Source organism: Adiantum capillus-veneris, chromosome 2 (assembly GCF_014529385.1).
Source record: "Adiantum capillus-veneris isolate H3 chromosome 2, ASM1452938v2, whole genome shotgun sequence".
Lineage (NCBI taxonomy): Eukaryota > Viridiplantae > Streptophyta > Polypodiopsida > Polypodiales > Pteridaceae > Adiantum > Adiantum capillus-veneris.
Window position 1 is genome coordinate 124,214,367 of NC_140932.1, and position 27,794 is coordinate 124,242,160.

Consider the following 27,794-nt stretch of genomic DNA (forward strand, 5'->3'; position numbering starts at 1 on the left):
ACCCTACACAAATTTGGGGCGCCACCTAGTTTTGGATGCGAACTAGGACGCGTAAATATATATATATATATATATATATATATATATATATATATATATATATATATATATATATATATATATATAGAGAGAGAGAGAGAGAGAGAGAGAGAGAGAGAGAGAGATAGTGCTCGGGCTGCTTTGAAACGTATCGGCAATGATCAAGCAAACACAATTATATATGTAAGAAAGAGAGAGAAGGGGGAGGGGGTGTTTGTTGCACTAATACCTTCTTACAAATCTGTCATGACCAATCAAAGTGATATTAGTATTTGTTCAACATAGCTTGAGTAAATTACACCACAACACATCACAAGAAAAGCCACCCCACTCACTGTCTTAAGGCCAGGGGAGTCCTCTCCACCCTGTCGCCCTCTTATAGTATGTGGGATTTATGGCTAAATTGATGACAACACTAGAGACAAGCTATCAAGAACTTAACAAAAAAAAACACCAAGACACTTACACATCATTGTTGTCCATTACTTCACGTGGGAAGAGAGACAAAGTATCCAAGCTTAGTCCAAATCCACCCTCCTTGATTCAGCAAATGTTGGGCTTACACTAGTAGGAGAAATGATAGATTTCCTACTCTCAATTGAGTGATCACTCTCTCTCTTACAATGGCATAGAGTTCCCTTGCTAATCTCCTATTACAACACATGCACATGCATAAGACAATGAGCTTCCACTCAAGAGCTCCTTCTAGAGAAGTTGAGCTTGGCTTCTCAAGCTATAGCATAGTGCTCTTGCTTATGGCTCCCCCTTTTGTGCTAGCTACACCCTCCTTTTATAGCAATTTTGAAGGCTAGGGTTACTCCTCTAACCATGGTTGGGTTAGATTTTCAGCAATTTATCTAATTTCTTTTGCTTGGAATTATCAAGAAGTTGGTGGGAAAAGAGAGAGGAGAGAAATGGAGGTGATAGGACTTTTCATAGTGGGTTAGTGTTAGTAGAGTTAGTATTAATTTACAAATGGAATTGGATATTACAATGGGAGTATCCATGTAGGATACAAATAAGGAAGAAAAACTCTTAAGAGGTAAGAAAAGGTGGATTTCTTACAAGGTTGATGCTCCAAGTGTCTTGAGTAGGGCCTATTTTGATGCTTGTTGACGGTCCACTAGCTTTGACGGTACATTTTTTCTCCACTCTTGACCTTCCTTGAGAGACAAGGTAATTGAAGTTGAGTAATCAACCACCATGATGCTGTCTTTTAAGAGAAGAGGCTGAATTTTGTGGTTTTTTTGATAGATATGGGTAAATTGGAGGAGGAAAAATGAGACTAGGTGGTCAATTTTGGAATGGAATTGTGTGTGGGAGGTATGAGTTCACCATGGTTTCTCTTATTCTTCAAGGTTGAGGAGAAGGTGAGTAGGGTGCAGAGAGGAGTCGTGAGAGAGGTGGGGATGATGAGTGGAGAAGTGTGTGTGAAAGAGGAAAATGATAAAGTGGAAGAGAGAGTGTGGTTGCATAGCATGGGAAAACTGGGGTCCACTAATAAAATCATAGCTCACAGCTCGTAGCTCAAAAAAATATGAAAAAATTTGAGGCAAAAGTTCAGCCCACGAGCTACAACTTTTGTTTGTATCACCTTTTCAAATTCGGAGAGCAAGTGAACTTTAAAAATTCAGCAAAATCGACCGTTTTTTTCCACTGCACAAGGTCCTTGTGGGGTCCTTCTTTGGATGATTCTTTTGAATACCTCCAAGAGTGAGCCCTCCATAGTGCATGTATGCATGCCACCTACCCTTGACCTTATTTGGTAGGTCTATAATTGAAGATATTGTTGAGATTATGATATAAGTGAATAGTATAACTAAGAAAATCAAATATTGAGGGGTCTAAAAAATATGTACATGTCAAATATAAATAATATAAGTGGAAAAAATATAAAGGGGTCAAAAGAAATCTCTCTCATTATGAGGCTACCATAAAAAGATAAATATTCTTGGTGTTCTAATTTTTTAGAAAAAACAAAATAGATGTAGAAAGGGAAAAATCACAATAGTGAAAAAATATACACATAAATAAAACTAGTTTTTTTGGATTTTTGTTGGGGTGGAGTTACACCAAATATAAAAGAAGCTTACATGAAAATATTTCTATATGGAATAAAGAGTATGAAAAATGGTAAGAAAAATTGTGGTAATGGTGAGGCAATGTACAGAGCATAAATAACACACACTTAGGTAGAAATATTTAAATAAATACCAAAATAATTATGAAAAAATCTTTTATTTAGGCCTTATATACAAAGAAATATTTACATACGCATGGGCCATAATATACTTATATTTTTTATATTTTTTATTTTTTTGACTCAACTAGCCCAATGACTAGCTAATTGAGGGTTTTTAAAGAAGATATGGGAAAAGTCCCGTGACTCACGCGCGCCTATGTACAGTGAAATGGTAGGGATAGCCACAGTGTTTGGGTGATTTTGGTAGGGTGAGGTAACTCACTGTGGCAATTACAATGAGCCGAAAAATGGATATCAATACCATGCGGCTAAGCATAGGGAGAGTTTGACATGTGTCCACGTGTCCCTTGAGAAAGGGAATGCCCTTTGGGTGAGGGAGAGGTTAAGTCAAACATTCCCCTAATTTTGGGGCTTTTCCCCTCCTTTATAGGGTCTCTTTTTGACTCAAGCACCTTACCTCCCATGCATGGGAAGCTTCTCAAGCACCTTCCTCATCAAGCATGACAAGCACCTCAAGCACCTTAGTCAGCAAGCATGACAAGCACCTCAAGGACCTTAGTCAGCAAGCACAACAAGCACCTCAAGCACCTTACTCATCAAGCACAACAAGCACCTTAGTCACCAATCATGACAAGCACCTCAAGCTTGGGCCGAGTTCCCACCTCAAGCACAACCCTGGCTTGCCTAAGGTCTAAGGACTTTTATTACTAACTTGCGGAGGTCTTTAATGAAGCTAACCGTAAGGTCTATTAAGCTCCATTAGATGCACTTTTCTCTTTGATAGACTACCCTTTTGGACCCCTATTGGGATGTAACCATCTCTCCTCTTGGTCCCCTGTTGAAATAAGTCTAGAAGCTTGCACATTACTCTTTGGTAGACCGTCTCCTTTTGGACCCCTATTGAGATGCAACCATCTCTCCTTTTGGTCCCCTACCGAGATAGGTCTAGAAGCACATGTCTCTATTCTAACTCTTGTTCTCGTTTACTTTCCCACATTAATGATGAGTTTAATATGAGAAAATCATTTGGGTTAGCTAGATATTAGATTTTATGACATTGTATTATAATTCTCTCTTGAAAACAACTTGATTACAACACAACTTGTGCTCTTGCGAGATTTTCTTGAACCAAGAAGATAGCGTTCTTCAAGATTCCATGGTTTAACCCTCCTTCTCAAGCCCTAAACACCCTAGCGAGGCGAAAGCACTATGGGGTAAGATGGAGGTGAGGGTGAAATAAGTATTTTTCAAGCAAGGGAACTTGGATTTTGTATACGGTTACTCAAGGGCAAGCTCTTAGCATAGCTTAGCATGATAGAGTAGGAGAGATGGAGAAGAAGCTTTCACTTGCTTGGATTTGCATCCATAGCCAAGTGCTTGAGCATGGTGATGTTCTCTTGAGCTCCACACACACACACACACACACACACACACACACACACACACACAAAGAGAGAGAGAGAGAGAGAGAGAGAGAGAGAGAGAGAGAGAGAGAGAGAGAGAGAGAGAGAGAGAGAGCTTGTTTTGCCAACTTGGCCACTTGAGAGTGTGTGTATGAGGAGAGCAAAAATCCCAAAAAGCATTGCTTTTATCTCATGCCAAACTTGCTAGTCTTTTATTGGAATGCATACAACTTGACCGATGAGAAGTGAGCACTCAATGTGCAACTAATGCATGTTTGTGCACTTCTCCACACTTTCTATGCATGAAAAAAACTCACCCTCCCTTCGCTTGGACTCTTCTTGGCAAGTGTACACACAACACACACTCACACACAATTGCTGAGTTCGCACAAAGCAAGTATGCATTAATTTGGACATGTGGCCTAGCCAAGCTTAGTAAAGAAGGATTAGAGTCAACTTTCTAAATGGGAAAGGACTGATCTAATATTATACTTTAGCTTTTTGCTTCTATTTATTAAAAACCATAAACTTACCCTTCAATTTAATTAGCTCGGGTGCATGACCTTTGCACAAACCTTGGAGGCTTTATGAAGCAGACTAGAGCTACAACCTACTTGTTGCTAGTTTAAGACTTGCTAAATTAGGATGGACTTTGATAAAAATAAAAATCACGCTTGGGTTTTAAAACTTCACCTTCTGTAACAAAACCTTAGCATAGTGCTCTTGAGGTGCCACCAAGCTACTCCCAAAACTTGCTTAATTTAAACAATTTGTAGCAAGTTCAAAATTTACCCTAAGGTTTGGAAAACTTCATACTTGGAGTCTAAAGAGTTATTATAATGACTTGAACTTAGCACAACTACTTTCTAATTTTAGACTCCTATAATTGCTCTGGATCACCTCCATGTCTTGTACCTTTGATAAAATATTCTCAGGATATATTCATCCTTCCTTGACTTGTACCTATGGTTGAGATAACTAAATAGCAATTACCCTTGCTCTTTTATGGACTTCTTCCCTTTTGATCCCAAGCCTTTGACCAGGTTTGTCCATAAGCACTTAATCAAATTCACTTGTTCTCTTTTAATTGCTCTGGACTTAAATGACCAAATTAATTAGATTAAAAACACTTTTAGAAGGTTAGAAATTAATTTTCATGACACTTGGTCACTTGTGTTAGCAACGGCTAACACAAGCTACATCGAATATGCATCAAGCGAGAGATATGCTATGGATGTCACAATATTTCCACTCACTTTGTATAAGTCTTGGGCTCACTTGGAGTTCCAAAGTTGTATATGATAGTTTGAGGGCTCAAGCTTAAGCCCACAGTAGAAGGGATTGTGGTGAAACCCCTTAAAAGGAAGCCTTTAGGCAAGGAGGCTTAGTTCTTGAGTATCCACTTTTGAGAGCTCCCTCTCTCTTGAGTGTTTAGTCTATGGCCTAGCCTTGAGCTTAATATATATGCTTGAGAGGCTAGTGCTAACCATTGTAATTAGAGTAAGATCTTCTTGATTAATCTTATCTTTATTTTCTCAATAGTCTACTTCTTCTCTACACTTTATCTTGTCATGAAGTAGTATTACACTTTCGTTATTCTAGATTTGAGAGATGTGTGTACTTCTTGCTAGTAACCACTCCTAATCTTCCATAAGCATTTGGTTTGCGACATTTAGCATCACAAATTAGGTTGATTAAGTTGGGTCTTAATCTTGTAAATTGTGTGTGTGCCCTATTCTTTGCTTGTGTGTAGATAGGTTTTATGAAGCTCTGGCACCATTCACCTCGTGTGTGTAGCTATTGATGAAGTGCCGTAATTGACATGTGGTAATTACAGTGTGCTTATCATTAGTGTGCTTCGGGTTTCTAGTCTATGGCAAGTCGGACTTCGGTGGACTTGATGTGTGTAGGAGTTGTTAAATTAGTGATTAGAGAATGATTAGAGTTAGTCTTGCAGTGGCTAATCTCTACTTACATTGGAGAGTTGATCTCTTGAATCCTCTATTCCTATTCATCCGATGCTCGTGCTTCCATGCCCTAGCCGGGTTGCCGATCAACGGATTTGATAATTTTATGTGGGTTTCGATTAGGTTGTGCTACAACGCCTCCCTACATTTGGCGCCGTTGCCAGGGATCGATAACCTAAGCTAGTGAGTTTAGGATGTGTACTAAGTTCTCGGTTTTTGAGTATGTGTAACTCAATTTTGGTGTGATTTGATGATGTTTGTGCAAGAAATTGATGCTAAGGTTGAGTTATAAATACCCCAAACCCCCAATTTCACTAATTTTATACTAACCCTTGCTAATTTCGCTTTGTTTCCATGCTATTCGTACTAATTTCATGCTAATTTCTACTAATTTTGACTAACTTTGCTAATCTAACCGCTAACAATTGAAGTGCAATGTATGATTAATCCCCTTGCAAGAGGTGAAATCATCACTCTAATCAAGTTAATTGTGCTAATTTATGCATAATCTGATGATTTGGGTGTTTGATTTTTGATCTACAAATGGTCAATTTTGGAGCCAATTTGATGGTGCACACACTTGTGCAATAATGCCATGCAGGTGTTGCAACCCTCACGATGACCTCATTCCACCTGCATCATCTGATCTTTACGTGCAATCTCCTTGCCGTGCTACCCACAAGCTCACGCACCCCCTGGGCCCCTATACTTCGGAAACCGGAGTATCATCGCACCCTTTGACTCGGCTGCTCTGCCGCCTTCAAAGCTGGACAAACGCGCGCGCGCGCGCACACACACACACACACACACACACACACACACACACACACACACACACACACACACACACTCTATGACACAAAGTGCGCCATTCTCTGTTGGGCTCGACTCTCTCTCTCTCTCTCTCTCTCTCTCTCTCTCTCTCTCGTGCAGATTTGTGGCTCCCTTCCCCGCTTGGCCCGCTCCCAATCATCTCACAGTCCCGCACAGCTGCTGTAGGCCACCGCCATCAGAACAAAAAAAAAGACCATTAAAAATTGCAATAAAACAAAATTTTTCCTTTTTTAGAAGGGGTTTCTCACCCTCCTCCCCTTGAAAAAGAAAAAGAAGAAGAAAAAAACAAATCATGTCGTTTAGCTCTTTTGAATGACCATTATGCAGGAGTTGGCGTACGCCACTGGAAAGAAAAGAATACTCGGGTTTGCATAAGACCGAAAGAGGAATTCACCACGTCCAAGACCAAAAGTTAAACAAAATCAAGTGAAAAATGATATAATTGGCTTGATGGTATGTTTTTTCATTCATTGTGACCATGGTTGTGTCTATCACCAAACTTACGCATCAATAAATTCAAAATGATGGTTTTCATAGTTGCATTTTTGCTCACTATTGTTTGGATAGCTCTCTTTTGCTTTTTGATATGTATATCATTTGTGCTATGAAAAGGCATTATTCTTTCACGAATGGTCATCGTAGGGAGGTTCATTGAAATAAAAATTTGCTGTCACAGTGACTCGTATTGTGCTCAATAGATCTTATTGATCATGCTATATGTGTTAATCAAACAACGAATGTTGCTACATGAGAACATGTTGGGCACTAAATGTGTGTCATCTATTGAATAATTGAAAAATTTGCATGAAATTTGAGGTTTTGCTGACATTTTAGTGCTTGAATTGAATGAAAAATCATTGGAACGCACTAAAATTGAGCTTTGAAAGACCAAAGAGTACCATTGTGAATTTATGATTAAGCTCGATATTTTTGGTGCTTGAGGTGTATGCATAAATGCTTTAGCACTAAGAATTGAGCTTCCTTTTGAAGGGGTGTGGCAAGGTTGAACTTTCATTGATCCAAGAAGGGGTCATCATTGCAATATATTGCAAAATTTGGCTAATTAAAGCCATTCCAAATTCTTTGGATTAAAAGTTGTATACATGCTAGCTCATAGCTTGGTCAAAAGTTAAATTTTTCATTTTGAGCTAGTGTTTACCAACTTTTTTGAGAGCTTTCAAGTATTTGAGAGCCATTCATTTTCATTTCATCAAGTTGCAGTCATCTCTAACTCATGGATTGCTCTAAAAAATGTAAAATTTCATGTGAGCTAGTTGTTAGCCAACTTTTTAAAAAGCTTTAATTGTAAAATTTGGCTCTCAAGAGCCACTTCATTTCATTCAAAAGTTGCATTATTTTCAGCTCTTGGCTTGTTTTAAATTCCATACTTCAAGTGAGCTAGAAATTAATCCACTTTGAATCATGCATGAGAGGTTGTAAAAATTGTAAAATTTGCTTATGAAGAAGCAAATTTTATCTCTCATGGTTGTTATGTATGCATAAATTTGCTATCAAAGAGCATCATGTGCATAACCAAAGGCATTTTTTACCTTGGGTTTTTTCCCTTTGGCAAATTCGGGTATGCAAGACCCTAGCTTTAGGTTTTCATTAATGCTTTTGTGTGCTTTTGGATTTCAATAAAAAGCTTTTGGAGCTTGTGTTTACACTTAGCTTCAAAAAAGCTTCTTTTGCAAATAAAAAGATCAAGGGACTTCTCTACACAAAGGTGATGCTTGCTCAAGGATGCACAAAGAGCATGATAGGTGTAATCCTTCCATGATTTTGCTCTTTTGTTTATCTCTTCATTCTCTATGCTTGGTTTAAGTGAAATTTTGCTTCTAAGCTATGGTTTTTTCATGTTCAAAAGCTATGTATACTAAAGTTTCAACACTTTGCTTTGTGAAAATTAACTCAAAAAAAATTAGGTCTTATGTGTGCTAATCATAGGTAATTGGCCTTGACCTTAGATTGCTGGCAAATTGTCACAGGGTTCTCTGTATTTTTTCTTTTTGCTTACCTATTCCAGGCAGGCTGAGCGAATTGTAATTTAACTACAGCCTTTAACTGAAACCAAGGGTTCAAAAACGATCATTTTGGGGGACTACTTAAGTTTGGAGAATCAAATTCAATCCATTTGTACTGGTTTCTCTTGTTCACAATTTATTAAAAGTACTGGATATCTTTTTGTTGTGCCCTTGTATTAAAAGTTCTGTGCTTTCTGAAGTCTTAAAAGTATGGAGATTATTGTGTTTAAACGCTGCCTGCGTCTAGATTTTAGTAGAAAGCTTGTTCCATTTTAAGACTTCTAGCGGACAGGCTGTCCCAATTTAAGAAGACTTAACCTAAATATAGAACACTTTCTTGTAATAAATGTGGAGGTAATTGCAGGAAGTGCACTGAATAGCACTCAGTAAATGAACTTGTTTGCACCGTTTTTATTAATTCCAACCCAAATCATGAGATTGATGGCATGTGCTATCAGAAGCCTTTCCTAGATTAGCATTTTGTAATCTAATTAGATCTTATGCGCAAGCATCCTGTTGTGCTAGATGACATTGGCTTTCTCTTCTGTCAAAAGATAATGTTTTGAATTGTGCTAAGGAGATTAAATTGGTGCATATTGCCTATAGTTAATACCTTAAGTGAAATTTACCTCACTTAATCATGAGGGTGGGATGCCATGTGGACTTTGCATTTGATTGTTGTCGTTCGAATCAGGCAGGTCGAACTGTGCAGTGCAGTACTTTAATTAATTAAGACTCGGCATAAAATGGCCTTGTCAAAGCAACTTGTTCATTGATAATGGGATCATTGGGATCTTAGCCCTTCTTAACCTTGATCCAATATGGAGCCTAAAATTCAAATGTATACTTATCGAAGTGCCATTTTTGAATGCTTTGTGTAAAGCAAGTATTTACATGTCACAAATTTTATCAAACACATTAATTTGTACAGCCAGTTGATTTATTACATTCTAGCATGACAAATAACTAATGTTGTGACAAGCGAATGGCCCTTGACAAGAAAAGCAGCCATCAATTGCAGGCCTTGGTCCAAAAGCCATGAGTAATTTGTGATGATGCATGTGCAGATTACCTCATCTTTTCACCAATATTTGAACTTATGGCCAATGGCGCAATGATAGGAAGAACCTCTGTTTGATTCCCTTACTATGTGACCCTTGCAAAATGCGGTGATCAACAGTAAAGTTGATTGATCTGGCAAAACACTAAATGGGGAAAATGGAGATAGACAAAGCATCAACAGTATTGAACCCAACCAAGTGACGCGATTATAGAGGATACAGTGCAAGCCATTACGGTTCAGAATCATTAGAAAAGATCTAGATGCGTTAAGAATTGTGGTTGACATTCAAATGGAAAAGACACATTCATTCTGCAGAATCCACCATAATAACCAAAACTCGTTAGCTTCACGGAACGTGCAGTTATTTCCACTCACATTTAGGAAGCCATAGGAATGGCTCTTTCAGTGCAGACCAAAGTATCTTGATGAATTTTCAAACTATCATTCATGTGCTGAAAGATAATCACACATTCTCTCCCTTAGAAAGATAACACTTTCGAGGTAATGCTTCGTCAGTTCATCAAGCCAATAGCATGCGACTAAAAAGCCCTCGTGGATAAGGCAAGCATTACATCTGTTTTTCTGCGCTATCACTTTTCCTTTGACAAAAATTCTCAATCCAATCCAAGTTTACACTACTTGGTCTCTCAATAGGGAGACAAAGAGCTCTATCCCACACCAATTGTGAAAGAGAACCAATGGACCTAGCCACCCCTAATACAACAGGAAAGAAGTCTATCTTGTGCAAGCCGAAGTGATTAAAAACCACTCCTATGATGGCATCTACATTGGGCCATGGATTCCTCACTTTGCCCTGTTGCTTCATTACAGCGGGAACGATCTCTCCAAGCTTTGCAAGCAGCTCAAAATAGGGGTCATCTGGGAACTTTCTTTCACAGAACTCGTATAAGCACGTATATCTGGGGTCTGTCTTCTTCAAAAGAGCGTGCCCAAATCCTGGAATTATAGTACCAGCTTGAAGTTTGCGACGTACATAGTCCTCTAGCTCTGTAGTTGTTGCATTCCTTCCTAGCTCTGACAAGACCTTGCTTATCCATTTGAAAGATTCTTGGATTGCGAGGCCATGTAGAGGGCCTGCACATCCATTCATCCCCGCGGTGAAGGCGAGGTAAGGGTCAGCTAACGCACTTCCAACCAGACGAACCGCATGTGCACTCACCGCACCACCTTCATGATCGGAGTGGATAACCATATACATCCTCATCATCTCATACATATCTGGGTCATCAAAGCCTAGCATGTGACAGAAATTTGCTGCAAAATCAAGTCTCGGATCTGGATGGATCACATGCCCTTCTTTATGAATCCTTCTGTAGATGAAAGCTGCGAGTAGAGGCAGCTGCGCAATGAGATTGAGGGAGTCTTCTAAGGCAGGACGCCATAGCTGGTTGATGGGCATGCCTGAGGCGTATGCACTCGCAAATTGGCTCTCTGTTTGAAGGGCCATGATGGCAGAGACAAGCTGAGTCATGGGATGAGCTGAGATAGGGAGTGCATTGATGCAGGAGAAGACAAAATCAGGTACCTTCTGAATGCGGGCGGCAAGATCAAGAGACAAGGACGTTGCCTGTGAAGGCGAGGGGGTGTAGGAGGTGAGAAAAAGCCACAACACACCTTCTGGGAGAGGCTGGCCGCCAGGGGAGGAGTGGGGAAGAGAAGCGAAACACTGCGGGATGGAGAAGCCTCTGTAGAGGATGCCATGGTCTGGATCGAGCTTAGAGATGTCCCACAGTAGGCTTTTGATGCCTCTCGATCCTGCAATGAGGTCCTGGATGGTGTGAGAATCGAGCTGGATGCTACCGCACTCCCTCTTTATCTTGCTGAGACGCTCTCTGCACGCGGGAATCAGAGCGCTAATCGTCTCTGGCAACCGTACCCGATCTTCCTCTTCCTGCTTATCCGCCATCGCTCCAATGAAGTAGAAAATGAGAGAGAGAGAGAGAGAGAGAGAGAGAGAGAGGAACAATCCCAAGTTCCAACTTCTACGAGACGAGTTCAACTATAACACCACTACATTCACACTAACCCTTCTTTACTTGGTAAGGCTAATTGAAATGAGTCAAGGGGATTGAGCCACTCCAACCAGTTTAATCCAATGTTAAACGGTGATTGGCTTTATATCGATCATCTATGAATTTGCGATGTTTACATACTACGATGACTGTCACCACCGTAAATGGTAATGACGACAATTGCTTTTCAAAGTGCCCGCGTTGACTATCAAGTGCATGAAAAGCTCCTGCTAGAGAATGGAGAGTGAAACCGGCCCCTAGACTCGCTAAAGGATGGTAAACTTTAGCTTTCACCCGATCTACACGTCTCAACTTTACTGTACTTTACGACACAAAGTAACTTCACAGATAAACTTGTAAGTGGAATTCACCACTTCAAAACAACTCACAACTTGGTAGCTAGAGCGCTCCCAAGTAGACAACCATCCCACTCTTATCGGGATGAAATTCCCCTACTCTCGGCCAATTTCGACAACATAACCAAAGTAGAAGTCTCTAGGAACAAAATCCCAAGTAAACAATGACTTTTCACGCACTTTACAAAACCTGGCAAGAAATTATAACACGCTCAAATCTCTATTTTTGGCCTCCAAATTGCACCAAAACAGATATTTGGTCATTCCCTAGCATCCTTGAAACTCCTGGACCTGTAGGCATCAAAACTGGCCAAAACACTAAACTTGCAAAAGATTACAACTCTATTTTGCGCTCAGATTCGCGTGCCGATCACTCCAGTGAGTATCCCTCGAGCTCCCGCACCAATAGGGTCACTTGCCCTTTGAATTCGACGAGATTCTTGGCGGGAAATCTTTCTAAGTTGTCACAATCTTGTGACAGAGAGTTAAGACGCTTTATTTAAACACAAGTGCACAACATGCAAATCGTATTTGGTTTCTCCCAAAAAGACAAGCCCCTGTACTATCAGTAGCCTATGGTCCAAGAGCAACGTCACACTAGCTTCTCATTACCAACATGTAAACATCCCCCCCCCCCCCTCTCTCTCTCTCTCTCCCTCTCTAGCATACTGCAAATATGAACTATTCTTTGTGCTTATGTGTTGCTACATGGTCAAATACTTTAAGACCAACTTCACTTGCTTCGTTGAACTTAATGTCTTAATCAGCTCAATGTGGTGCCCTTACCAAAGGACATCAAGTTCTTCATGAGATTTCTGTTCACAAAGTATTGTCTTGGAGAAATGTGTCGATTGCAGGATTTGCCCATTATGGATGTGGCAAGGAAGCTCTGTGCTGTTTTAACTGAGTGTGAATGGAAGGCCTTTTGCCAAATACAATCACCAATGCTTTCACCTTGAAGGCATGTGGCCTTATGCAGGACCTTCACATGGGTGAGAGAATTCATGATGGCATGGGGCTGTGGGAGAAACATGTTATGCTTGGCAATACTTTGGTCAAAATTTTTCTCAAATGTGTTGCATTTATGAAAGTTTTGCCCAACATGTCTATAGCAAGGAAGCTCTAGGCTGTTTTAATCGAATGCAAAGGGAAGGCCTATTGCCAAATGTAATCACCTCTGCTTGCACCTTGAGGGCTAGTGCACTCATGCAATATCTTCACGTGGACGAGATAAGTGTTGTTCAGAGCTATGAAGAACAAGGGCTTCCCATCGATGAAGAGTTCCAACAAATTTAGAAAAGATTGAAGATTGAACACATGGGCACAGAAGTTCCAAGAGAGAGAAACGAGAATAAAACAAGTTTTTCCATTGACGTATGGAAGGAGGACACTTTTGAAGATGATGAAAACCCTAAGGTAAAATTATATATAATTTTTGCAAGCACATTATTTAGGCCATTGAAATTTCAGTGAAACATCGTTTCTATTAACTGATTTGTGGGCTTTCTTTGCACAGGTTGATATTGTAGATCTTGACAAGTTTTTAGGAAGAGGGAAGGGCTCCAGGCCTCTGCATCTAAAGAGGGATCAAAGTTTGGGCCATTACATTGGGAAGCTCAACAAGGAGACAATAGCTATCTACAACAGAAAGCTTTCCCAATCACCCACTCTCCCCATACTTGCATTAGTGGCTCTATCAAGGGTGGTAGGTTCACATCCAATAAGAGTTGGAGTGGACAAAATCATACTTCTTGAGAATCAAGAAGCCATAGAGTTTTTGGACTTGCTCCAATATTTATGGGCTCAAGAAGTGCATACTTTGGCACTATGGCTCGTTATATCCTTGCCTCTTCAGGTGACTTGAAGCAGTTGTAGGTTTATAAGAAGCAGGAGTACTTGAAGTGGAGGGGGAAAAATGAAAAGCCTGATGTTGGCTCAAGTAGTCAAAACTGATCCTTGTATTATTCCCCAGTTGCTTCCTTGCCTCTCTCTAGTGGAAAGCCATTGTAAAAACCTTTCAGCTATAGATGATCTAATGTATGCATCCTTCCTTTTTTGTATACTCCTATGTATAGCTGTAGCTATATCAAAATTGTCTAATAATTTTTTAGTCTCTTGTGATCTTGTTCTGTGCCACACTTCTTTGTAAAACCAATGGAGTACTTCAAGCAAGTTATTAGATTTTTGAGCTCCTCTACCATGCCTAGTGTGTTTGAAAAACTTGGTTCTTGCCTGAAAGTGGGACTTCTCCATACCTTGAGTAGACCAAATTGAAAAGCTTCCACATTTCTTTACAAACCAAGGAGTGTGATTGTAGATAATGTGCTGCACAGAACAAAGATAAATTCTTTAGCAACTTCTTATGCAAGTATTGAAGCAAATTAGTAGAGTCAAAATTCATGATTATTACCATGTAGTGTGTGAAGTGCTCTAAGCCCCAAGCACTTGCCATAGATTTCTTGAATCTATTCAACTCTTTCTTAAAGTTGGAGATCATTCTTTCCCCAATGACTTTTATCATAGTAAGAAAAGACTGCATCCAAGGCTTCCCACACTTTTGCCTTCTCATTTCTTACGCTGCCAAAGGACCATCAACTCCATGGTCCTTCATAGCATTGTGCAGAGCCTTCCATTGGTTGTATTGAACTTTAAATGTACCCCTACCCAACTTTCCATGAAATCCCAAGAATATTATGGCCTTCATCCCACCAATAGAAGCTTTCCTAGGGATATTATTTCCACTAGATGATCTCTTCGGGTCTTACTCAATCACAACATTCCCCCCATGAAGTCAAATATCCAAAAATACCCTCTCAATACTTTTTATTGCAGTTTCTCTTGCTGATAAATGTTGTAGTTTCCATGCAAAACCTATGTAGAGGTGCACAATCTTCTCAATGATTCTACAAAGTGCATGCAATGTGCAGAGGTGGACATTTTAAAGAGGAATATCTAAAAGAGCTTGAAAGTTTGGATCTTTAGAGTGTCTATCTAGGGCTTTGTTCCCGTCAGCACGATTCAGCTCCTTTGCTGCACCCGAGTCTTACCATACACCGAGCAACAGTTTTTGAGCGAACCAAAATCCGAGCGAATATTTATCCTCAACATCAAGGATGAAGTAGAGGGGGACATGCCACCTAGGGACCATCCCTATAGTTTTCTTCTATACTCTCTCTCTCTCTCTCTCTCTCCCTCTCCCCCCCCCCCCCCATAGCATATGCAAAACCTTTCGGGAGGAAACTCAAAACCTTTCCTAAATTTCAAAACTCCACTGTAAGGGCATGGTCAAATGGGGCATAATAATCTATAGTTTTGATAGTAACTATGTCTGTGTCATGGTCACACGAAGTTTAGTAACTTGTCCGGTTGAACTATGCCCATGCTTTTGCAACTATGCCGATTTTGGCATAGTTGCACAACTATGTGAGGGAGGACTTTAAATGAACTTGGTTGCTTGGTAGCTTGGTAGCTTTCGGCAGCTTTTGAAGCAAGAAGCAGCTTTTGCAACGACGTGGATGAATCAACTTTACTTGCACGCTCAGCTAGGCTCTGTTTACTTGCAAATTTTGCAACTATTGTACCTTGCTTGCATGATGTGGCGACCTTTTCACCTCCAGGTACCAGTGATATGCACAACTGCATCTTCGTGTGACCATGATGAGAGGCATAGTTGCCTGCAAACGCCATCGAACAAGCATAGTTGGCTTAATAGCTTATAACTAATAGTTATGCATCATGTGACCACTGCCTAACCACCACTAGCTCTCATACTCCCCCCCTTAGCTCCTTCTGGCGCCACCCCTCAGCTTGCTCCTATCTGTTGCCTAACCCCCCTACTCTACCCCAATTTCCAAATACACTCAGCCCCTCTCTGTAAACCTCAGGCTCCGCCATCAACCTTTTAATAGCCATCATCATCTTCACCGAAAGGCATGCCAAAGGCTAGAGATCTCGTTCCAACAATGGACAATAACAAACCGTCTGAGTCGACACAGCTTGGTGATGCCCCCCCCCCCCCCCCCCCCCTTTCTCTCTCTCTCTCTCTCTCTCTCTCTCTCTCTCTCTTTCTCTCTCATGGATTGGATTACGCACCATGAAAGTGTATGGCCTCAGCCCATCTTGCCATGCAACCTTGAGGGTCAACTAGGGCATAGAGATGTATGGAAAAGTGAAGATCAGTAAATCTCACTCAGACGTAGCTTTCGCGCACAGGAGGCAAGCATGAGAGAGAGAGAGAGAGAGAGAGAGAGAGAGAGAGAGAGAGAGAGAGAGAGAGAGAGAGAGAGAGAGAGAGAGAGAGAGAGAGAGAGAGAGAGAGAGAGAGAGAGAGAGAGAGAGGTCCATGCGTGAGGATTTTCGCAAAGATAGATGCAAATTTGTCCTGTGTGAGAAGTGAGGTCATATTTTTTTTTGCTTGCTCTCTGTGCTAATGCTGAGTGGAAGCTTAATCAAGTTGTGAGTGCTGACATAGGGAGTATGAGTGGACAATAATGGAGGTGGGTTAGGGATGGAAGGTGCATAAAAAAGTGGTCCAAAATGAGAAGAAGGAGCTAGGCAGGAGATGGCTCTCGTGCAGACGTACAGGAATGGACTCCAGCTCATTTTCCTTCCACCTCCAAGATTCCAAAAGCAATATCTGAAAAATTATTACGTTTCTTGGGGAGTAGTAGATAAGAGAGAGAAAGAGTTAAAAAAAACAAAAACTCCTCAAAGGATTTGCGTCGGCGCAAATCCTTCAGAGAGTTTTTGTTTTTTTAAAACACACTTTGTCTCTCTTGCTATATACGAGTTAAAATTAAAAAAAAACTCCCCAAAGGATCTGCGCCGGTGCAGATCCTTTAGAGAGTTTTTGTTTTTTTAAAGGAAAAATTATCAAAATACCCCTCTAATTTGTGGAAATTCCCAAAATGCCTTTGTATCTATTTTGGCTGGATCTTTCAAGATTTTCTAGTCTTTATCTCTTTTTGACAATTGAGATCTTTTTTAGAGTGCTTAGAATATAATTTGTCACAAGTTACCTCATAAAAAATGGCAATTATGTCAAAAAATAATGAAGCAAATCATCTCCAAAGCCTACATAACGAACTAGATTCTAGTTTTAGCATCTTGTATTGATAGACAACTAGTCTTCTTATGAAAAGCTACAAATTTTTTCATCTCACAACTAGGGGTGTTTTGGGAATTTTAAAGAATTTGAAGGGTGTTTTGGGAATTTATGACAAAATATTGGGGGTATTTTGGGAATTTCCACAAATTAGAGGGGTATTTTGGTAATTCTTTCTTTTTTAAACACACACACTCTCTCTTACTACATACTTACTTCCTTATTATATTAGGACGAATCTCCGGTGATTCTTTCCCAAGGTTAAGCTTCTCATTTTAGTTTCATGCCCACAATTGAGCCATGGGATTTGAACTCACTCCAGATTTAGGAACGACCACTCAGATTCTCCTAAACCAACCGAACATGGGCCTCTATTGCTGAGACAATCACCCAATATATAAATATATATATAAAGGTGCACCTCCCCCCCTCCCCCTCGTGATTGGCTTGGTGATGAAGCAGAGCATCTCTCCTCATATGCAATCACCTGTGCTTGCGCCTGCCAGCTTGCCCTCACCTTTTCTTCATTGTGGTGCACCCTTCTCTTTTCTATTTTCATTTAAGAGGAGAGCATCTCACAGAGATGCTCCTCCAATTAATTTTTATAAAAACGTAGGCACATACTTGCTACATTAGCTCAAATCTCATGAGATTGTGCCTGCAGTCTTCATTCGAGAAGGACAACACACTGTCCTCAAAACCCCTCTTCATTGAGGTCAAACCTCAGACCTGCAAGATCCAATCACATCAACTCTCCAAAACCACACCTCAAAAAGTGAATCTATGGAACAAAGCTATCTATAGCACTAGCAAATCTATCTCTCTCTACTCAGGCAATCTGTCTATGTCTTGTCTCACCGCTCTTGGTCATCACGCCATTTTAGCATTCAATCAAAGTTAAAATGCTACAAAACTTTAGGGGGAGATCTAAGAGATCTAAGAGCACTATCTCACCAAGTCTGGACGTAATCCTGCAACGTACCACAATCACAATCCATCATGATCCCCAAGTCCTAAAAACTGCAATAGAACTATCTAGAAAGGTCTCCCTATGGTCTAGGAACACTCTCCTATGGTCGAAACGTCAATAAACACCCATTTATGCACTCAAAATAGCAGCTTTATCTTGCAAACATGACATCGTGAACCACAAAGGAATTGAGAATGATTATACTTAACTTAAAGAGCACAAGACAAGGAACACAATACAATTGTTGGAAAAAAATTGGATTATTAGAGCTTGAGAAAAATTGATTACAAGTTGCTTGAGAGTAGCAGTTGTACGCTCAAAAGCTCCCAAAACTCAGAATCAGGAATTACAACTCAGATTTTAGAAAAGTATGGGTCAGTAATCATTCGGCTCTATAATCAGAGTTTTTCTTATTTACAAAGCTTTCCTCAAAAAAGAATAAGAGTACAAAATTGATGACTTTGTGAAGAGGTGACTGACTAGGAAGGTGCCCGTTTGGTCCATCTACTAACAAAAGGGTTCACATATGATGGCCACCCAAGTTGGGCTAATCCCTAGGTCTAGTCCCCAACAATCGCCCCTTCTACCAAACTTGACATTTTTACAACTATTAGCATCATTCGTCCCCCGTGAACTAATTTCTAGAATCTTATGACACCATGAGACTCTGGTATACTTGCCAATCGTGAATTTTATATTTTTTCACAACCTGGTGCTACTACCAAGCTACCATCATGTTGGGTTTTGAATTACTCCCAAACCTCAGGTTTAGGTTTACCTATTAACCTCATGAGAGTGGGGCTTCACATTGGAAGGGTCTTACCTCTGGTCTCATATTTCCTTAGCCGAGATGGTGTCTAATTCCATTTACAACTTGGATAGAGGTTTGGAAAACAACATAAAACCACATATACTGAGATTAAATTTATCTTAGGTACACCTTGATTCTATAAGAGTTACATCTATAAATCAATGAACTTGAGAATCTTTGTTGGAGATGACATGTTGTTTATGAAATTTTAATATGCTTGAAATGATGTGATGTTGGGGATGCAGAATTGGTAGTGGATTATTCAACAAGCTAGGTGGTGTTTTGAAATGCCATCTGTAGGAGGTAGGCAAATAATAACACCCTTTTAAGATGCAAGTTGAGTGGAAGTGGGCGACACCTTTTGAAACGGTGCCTTGTGTTGGGTCTGCAACTTGAAATGTTGTAGTTGGAAGAGGGCACGATAGGCGTGTCTATGCTTGGCCTTATAATGCTATTGATGTCAATGCAGTCAAACATGCTATGCTGTGCAAGAGGTGGGACTACTAGACCTGCATGAGCTTGTTCCATAACAGGAAGGTATTCCTATTCATTGGCGCACAATCTGAGTTGTTGATCTTTTACCCGTCAATAGAGCTAGTTTCCAATCATTGTATAGTTGACTACCTTAGTTTCTAAAGCTCTTTTTTGTCTTTTACTCATGTCCTCTAGGAATATTTTGCTGGTTAGATACTCAACTAGGTATTTAATCCACTAGGGTGTGACTGAAATATGGGATAACGTGGCATGGGGTATGGCGGCTTTTTCTTTACATTGAGAGCAATCATTCACATAGTGATAAACATTTCTCTTCATGGTAGGCCAATAAACACCCAACCAGGTTAATCTTTGTAGGGTTTGGTCTCGCGCAAAGTGTAGACCTATGATTGTGGTATGAGATTGAATCAAGTAGGCATCTTGCTCCTCAGGATTGATGCATAAGAGTAGGATACCATCCTTATTTTAATGATACAATCTTCCCTCCAACAATTGATATAGAGCCAATTGCTCAATGAATTGTGGTGTGATAGGAATTGGTATTTGAGAATCCACTTGTGCTATAGTCATTACAGACATAACTAATTCTGACCATCTTGGAATCATTTCCATAGAGAACAAATATGCATTGGGTAAGTCATTGTCTACCCCTTTAGGTGCTTTCCCCGTGGTGGCGAGTCTTGACAGGTGATCTGCCCGCTGGTGAGTTGTGCCTTTTTTGACCACAACTATGAAACTTGTTAGCTAACAACTAGTGTCAAAATTTCTTGACTGAATACACCATACCAAGACTTTGTCTTTCCGTGGTTGTATAGTTCTTTTTTGACACGTTTAATCGTCTGCGAGCATAGGAGATAGGAAAATCCATTGTTCCTTCTCCGGACTGGGCTAAGATGCAACCGATGACATAACTTGAAGCATCGACCTGTACGTGGAACACTTTGTTCCAATCTTGAGCTTTCAGTATTGGTACTGAGCTCAAAGCTTGTTTATGCTTTTGGAAGGATTCCCCACATTCATCAATCCATTCAAAGTGAGTTATAAGGCTATATATGGGCCGATAAATTACCACATACATGTAGATAAATCTACAATAGTAACCACAATGTCCCATAAATGCGTGTACTTCCTTGACGGTTTTTGGCCTAGCCATTTCCATGATCATTGCCACCTTCTCCACGTTTGTGGCTATACCATTTTTTGACACAATCTGTCCAAGGATTTTGCCTTGTCTAACCATAAAAGCACATTTTCAGGATTTAAGATCATCCATGTATACTTCCAAGAACTTCCGTCAGATACTCCTTAAAGCATGCTCATTTACCTCTAGAATGTTTCCGTTGCATTGGTCAATCCAAAAGGCATTACTTGATAAGAAAAAATTCCCCACTCCCTGGCAAAGACCATTTTATGTTGGTCCTTGGGATTGATAGTCAATTGGTTGTATCGAGAGAAGCCATCCAAAAAGATATAGGCTTCTTTTCTAGCTACTCGTTCTAGCACGTGATCGGTGATGGGAAGATGATAGTTATCACGTATGGTGGTGGAGTTCACCTTTTTGAGATTTACACACACTCTAAGTTTTCCATTCGTTTTAGGCACCACTACAATTGGTGATATTCAATCATGGTGTTCTATTTCATAGGTAAACTCAGCCTCCTTGAATTTCTCTATCTCTTCCTTGATTTTCTTGGCAAAGGTCTTATTATAGGTGTATGATCTTTGTCTACTTGGCTTAGCGTCAGCTCTCATAGGGATAAAGTGATGGCATATGGTAGGATCCACCCCTTTGAGATTTTTATAAGACCATGCAAAAACATCCTTGTATTCTTTTAATGTTCTCATGAGAGTCTCCTCTTATCTTGTCTTTTATGTAGTCCATTGCGTTCACTTTCATCAAGAATTGAGTTTCGATTTCCAATGGCCGTTTTGTGGTTTTCTTTCTTAAGTTATGGTCTCGTTTTCCGATATCTTTGTTGGCGTCTTCGGTGTTGGTTTGGAAACTCAAAAAATCTACCTTCTCCTCCTCTGAGTAGAAGCTTGGCTCTTACTTGCTCGTTCTTAGAGTTTGATCCCTCTGTTGTAATTGGTTCTTCCTTCCATTTGTCCGTAGCATCATAATAGTGATCAAAGAAGACCTGCTCCTCCTCGATCACCTTGATAGATACCACTTGGATGGGGACCATATCATAGCCCTCCTTGTCACAAAAATGTGTAGGTGTAGATTCATTAATACATACATCCATGGTGGCCAAGATTTGAATCCATTCAAAGGGTTCAAACAAATGTTTAAGGAATGGTTATGGTATGTAATCTACATTATTTACATCTCTATCCAAAACACAGCCTTCTTTTCAAAAGCTTCCCAATTGAGAAGCACCACACATCCAGATTGGAGTGTTTTTATGTACCCATGATAGCAGCTCAGTTTTTGCACAAGCTTCAGAATCCAATTCCTGTATTGGTGTCCTCAGGACATCCTTGTAAGAATGGTCTTTTAAGTTCACTCAAGTGACTACCCCTACTTGTTTCAGGTAGAGATAATCATTACCCCAATCTTGGATTAATTGTATCTGTCTCATGAACGATCTTTTCAAGATGATTTTGTAATTGAGTTTCTTTCCAAAGTCTACAACAGCAAAAGTGTGCCGGTAGTCAATCCCACAGGAGATGGCTATCACATTCTCTAGTAGGCCCATTGGTTTCTCTATGTGTCTATCTGCCAATTGCAGTTTCATCCTTGTTTGTCTAATTACTGGCTTTCCCCAAGCTTCTCAAACAGCTTTGGTTGCTATGGCTATGCCTACTCCACTGTTTAAAATAGCCATAGTTGTTACATCATTGTATTGTATTGGAAGGGTCGTGTTTCCCTCATTCCCATCACAATAGTCCTCGACCTTATTCATAAATACCAACTTGACAAGTCTAGTCCGTGTCTCTTCTTTTTGCAAATTTTCCAGGTTCATTTGAGATACTCCTTTTAATCCCATCCTTCCCATGGTAGTTTGCATATCTCCCCATAGGTGTGGTCTCAGTTTCAACAGCTCACCCAAAGTGTTTTGCATTGAATTGGTTCCGCATAATGGATTATAAATTAGCTACATCCAAAGTTTGTATTGGCCTTTCTAGTTTTGTTGTTTTGTAGACCATTGATTTCTCTTCATTCTCTCTTAAGTATGACTGTAGTGTTCGCAAGGTTTCAGATTTTGTAGAGTCTGACTGTTCTAATCCCCAATCTCCATACAACAACTGTTCATCTAGTTTCATGGGTGATCTGTCAAACCGAACTCCTTCTATTGGTGATGATTTCACCCATCTTTCGCTTCCCTAACTTGTTTCCACATATAATTTAACCAATTGTCTTCAAGTATCAATACCCCATCTCGTCCTTCTTCACTATTAAGAACTTCCACTTTAGGTGGTTGTATTTCATCGTTTCCCCAGTTCTTGACCTTTCCTTTTTGGAGCTTTTTCTCTTAGGATTTTGGTCTCAGCCTCTTTCGATTCTCCTATATCTTCCTGCTGAGGATTTTGTTTTTCCATCACGGCTTGTGTGATTTGCACCAAGTTTCTGTAAGCTTCTAATTGAGCTGCTTCCATCTCGGCGTTGGATGGTTTTTCCATTGGTTTTTCAACATTTGTCCACCTTTTAGTCCAGCTTGAAAAACTTGCAAAGCTGCATACATTGGTTCGTAAATTTTGTCAATAAGAAATCCATCCAATTTTGGTTTGGGTTCATTAAAGTCTGTTGAAGGAGTTTGTATTCTTTCTTATGTCTCCTTTCGTATCTTCCTTTCGATCTCCTTTCATTGTTTTTGTCTCTTGAGTTTGTATCTTTTGCATCTTTCTTTCTTGGAGTTTTGGAGGGATTGCTGGATGCATCCATTCCATTTGCATTTTTTTGTTTGTTTTGCTTGGTTTCTGATGAACTACTCAGCACCACTTGAACTATGTTTAAGGCAGTTTTCATTTTGTTTGTCGAATCCCTAGGATAGTCCTCAGGAAAGTGTCCACCCATGCATCCGCATGCTCCACAATATGCCTCTATAGGTCTTACATTCTTATCCAATTCAAAACAATCATAATTCCAATGGTCATCCATGCCACAGTTGTGACAATTTCCACTTTTTGGTTTTGGTGTTGGCTTGACCATAGGTGGCCTCACCCCTTGGTTTGCAATAAAACAAATAGGTGTTGTATCAGTGGGTGCTTGGCACATCGACTTGATAGGGACTAGAGCAGGTTGGTTATACCACTCTTCTTCTATTCCCATTGTTATTGAACTAGTCTCAGTATATGGAGTAAGGGGCACTAGCGCATGTTCCTCAATTTGTTCCTCAAACACGTGTACTTGGCTGGTATATATATATTCCCTGGAAGTGGAGATTGCTGATCTAATACTGGTTGAGTTCGCTCCATATTCATGGGTGATCTTTGCATGGGTGACGTATTGGGTGGGTATCTATATATGGGTTGCCCCTGTGGCCTCATTGGCACATACTAAACATCTCCATCATATTTTGGCTTGTAATAGCACTCATTTGTCTCACGAATTTTCCATTTTCCTTCAATAGTGCACCATTTTAATTGCCTTTGTTGTCCCATAGGTTGTCCCTGATTTTGTCCCTACACTAGGCCTCTCATTGGCATTCTTTGCATGCTGTCCATCATATCGTTCATGCGTTTAAGCATGTTCTCTATCGCATTAGCAAGAGCCGTATCTATTGATCCTACTTGTGCTGGCACATTGGATGTGTTTTGCTTGCTCTGAGTATCTTTAGCTTTGCTTTCCTCATTGAAGATCTCACAACTATCAATCAAGTCTATCGCATCTAAACTGCATGCTTCCCAAGTCATGTGTTTTTTTCTATACAAAATAGCATGCAAATCTTTGTTAATAGCCCCTCTAGAAATAGTGAGACTAGTCTTTCCTCGATTGGAATCTCCAACTCTGGGGATCTGTCGATGTACTGCCTCATTTGACTCACACTATCTCTGAAAATTTCTTCTTGTTTTTGTTTGAAACTATAGATTTGTGCCAGAGTACTATGCTTTATGCCCATTTTAGAACAAGTAGCCAAAAATCTCATGGCCAAAGTTGGCAAATCGATTATCGATGCCGGAGGTAAGTTCTAGAACCAAGTCAAGGCTTTACCCTCCAAAGTCATCCCAAATCCCTCAAACTGTGTATGGAAATTGGTTATGCGCTCAGCTCTCAAAACTTGTATGAAACTAGCCAAATGGTAATATGAGTCCCCTGTCCTACTATATTGCTTAACCCACGATTGAAAATCTGTTGGTCGGACTCTATGATTGTGTTCAACACCCACAGTCTCCCTTTGAGCCGCTGTCTCTCCCATTAATCTCTCAAACCAGCTGTTTGGTAAGTGTGACTCATGTGGACCTCTTCTCGGCCTCATGTCACTCATTTCTCCCCTGTTATAGGTGATTTTTACCGTTCTTTCTATGTTGGTACCATTGAGGTGGCTACTCCTTGCTGTGCTTCCTCGTTGATTGGCCATGCTATCATAAGATCTAGCATCTGGATCCACATCCCGTTCGGTTTCCTGTACGATTCCCACGATCACTTCATGGATTGAGTGTCCCTGGTACTTGGTTTGTTCAATCTCCTTCGGAGTCATCATGACAAAATTATTGTTGTAAAAATCCCTAAAGAGATGAGCGAAAAGTTCTACTAGTCCCTTTTCCTTGATTTTAAAAATGTACACAATTTTCAAGGGCTGATGTCAGTTGTCCTAATCTGACATGGCTAGTCCATACCAAATCCTTAATATTGTTTTCTTCCCAGCAGTGAAGTCCAAGTCTTGCGTTATCAATGGGGATACATTTCAATGGTTTAGCATCTAATAACTCATACCCTTCTAATTCTAACACTGGAAGCCCTCCTTTATAGCCTTATCTGGTATTAGAGTATCAACCTCTAATCCCCATTTATCCACTGAATCAGGGTCTTGTATCTTGCGATAATGTACTCCATTTTGGTCTACATACAGGTCGTTTGTTTTCCCTAACCTCCTCTTCAAAATCAATGGTATGGTCGTCTATCTTCACTACAAACTCCTCATTTGGGTCCAAATAAATATGGGCTTCATACTTGTTGGTCTTGAAAAAAGTCAAGATGTGCTGGAACTTGAGAGAGGTCCCAGTTCCTGATTGTGTCAAGAAAGAAGACATGTCTGAGCTTGAATCGGAGTAAGTGTCTGACACTTCTTTCGGAATAGTTTTTAATGGTCTCCCTTGGTTTACACTCTCTTCTGTGGACGCTCTACTCCTATTCTCTCCTAAGTCAATCGAGTTTTCCAAAACTCTACCAGATCTTAGGTTCATATATGGATTTACACATCTTAATTGAGCTGATACTTCAAACCTAGAAGGTTGTCTTTGGTTTCAAACGTAATGCTTTTGCCGTTTGCTCTTTTGTTCTTCACAAAGTTGCAATTCCTTGCACGGCAACACTTATAGCCGTATGTGATTCCACAATTAGTCAATCCTCTATCAAAAATATACAAAAATTTCTTTTTCTAGTGTCCAATAGACCTCATGTGCAAAAAATGTGAAATTCTGCTCAGTTTTATCTTAGGTGCACCTAAGATGGGTGCACCTATCTTCCACCTATCTGTAGAGTCTATTTCAACTTTTATCACATAATTGGGGTCTTCATAGCTTGCCAAAGTCAATCTTGGTGTCAAAATGTCAAAAATGCTTTTCTGGTGGAAGATTTATCTTCAGCGCGCCTAAGATAAAACTTCTCTATTTAGACATATTTTTGGCTATTGTGACTTGGAGTGGATTCTACATGTGATTTTGAATCAAGCTTGTACAACGAGTTTTGCAAAGTTTGGACAATTCACCAATGTTTTTATCACTATTTTGGATATCGTGGCTTGGTTTTCCAATTTTCTTGGTGTTTGCACCCTCACACAGCTCTAGATTTAATGAAACTTGCTCATGAGTTGTCTTATGGTCTAATTAGACCCTATGAGTTGAAAATTTGTTAAGTACCCCCTTTGGAGAGTTTTCTATCTTCGGCACGCCTAACATACAACTCTTCTAGATTTACTCATTTTTCATCTAATTTTGATTCACAGATTACTTTTCCCACAAGTTTTAGGAATTATCCACACCCTGGTTTCAAATTTTAGCATGTTTTGGGTTTCCCATGTGAATTTTTTTATGAAGTCTGCATTTTTTTCCAATTTTGGGCTTGACCTAGTGTTTTAGTGATCCAAATGTTTTCAAAATCAAGGGGAGTAGTCTAATCATGTTGTTCTACCACCTTGCATGTTCATTTGTACCATGTTAGTCTTAGAAACCCTCTGTCTATCTTCGGTGTGCCTAAGATAGATTTGATAATTTTGTTGGTTTTCTTCAATGCACCTTAAATCAGATGCAATCCTGATGGTTTTCTACTTACCCTACTCCTACTAAACATAAAAAAATAGTACAAAAGGTAAAAGTTCAACCTTCAGTCTGAAATCTCTACTTCCTACTTAGGTGATGCCCTTACCGACCACTAGCTCGTCTCAAGGACCCTCTACCTAATTCATCCTACTAAATGAAGGCTCCTGAGGTCCTTACTAAGTATCCCTACTCTCAAGCACCTCTCAGACGTGATAGAGTCAAAAAAGGTGTTAGTCTAGCCAAAACTAGAGGAAGTAATGGAAATTTAAGTAAATACTTTTGGTTTTTCTCTAGTCTAGGTTGCCTCGTCCCTGGCAACGGTGCCAAAATGTCGGCCAGCTACCAAGCCTCACCATATCAATGCTAGCAAAGTGAGAATCACAAATATAAAATCTATCAATCCATGGGACATAGCTGACCCGATCAGTGGATGGAGGCTACAAGAGATAGCTAATCTCTCAAAAAACTCAAGTCTAAGCCGTTCCTACCTATCTCAATCTCAAATGTGTGTCACACATCAAAAGCTACTTTCCTTACCGCAAGCTTGTTTTGATGATTTGATCTAGCTACGAGTCTCCAAATGCAACGAAACTTTGTGCCTAGCATGAGCAGAGTATCCTTGACGCTCCCGTGTACTCAAATGTCGTTTTTGACACTTAAGAAAAAATTGCACCTAAGATAAACAACCTATTTTAGGTCAGTCAATTTCGGACTCCGAAGCACTCTATAGCTTCCTCTAGACGTGCTCTACCTATTCCTAAGGTCAAAAACCAGTTTTGGTGCGTGTATGGTGCATAGCGAGAAAAATCATCTTGTAGACAACAAGACTAAAATCACACTTTCATCGCGATAAACTTACATTAAATGGAAGATCTTTCACTTGCAAATGCATTGGTATGCTTGGAATAGCAATGCAATACCGTACAAGCGAGATACAAAGATTCACAGAAATAGTAGACTCACGTTGAGCTTCTACAGGAAATGCTTACTTTCATTATCCCCAAAAACTTAGGTTTTTAATTAAAAAATTTGGCTTTTATACCTTAGCCAAGGTTCAAAGAATGGATTTC

The 27,794-nt window shown here is 40.0% G+C and overlaps 1 pseudogene; it reads right to left on the reverse strand.

Moving 5' to 3' along the window:
• Positions 1 to 9,955: 9,955 nt before the first annotated feature.
• Positions 9,956 to 11,534, reverse strand: LOC147463535 (citrate synthase, mitochondrial pseudogene; annotated as a pseudogene).
• Between the last annotated feature and the right edge of the window lie 16,260 nt (positions 11,535 to 27,794).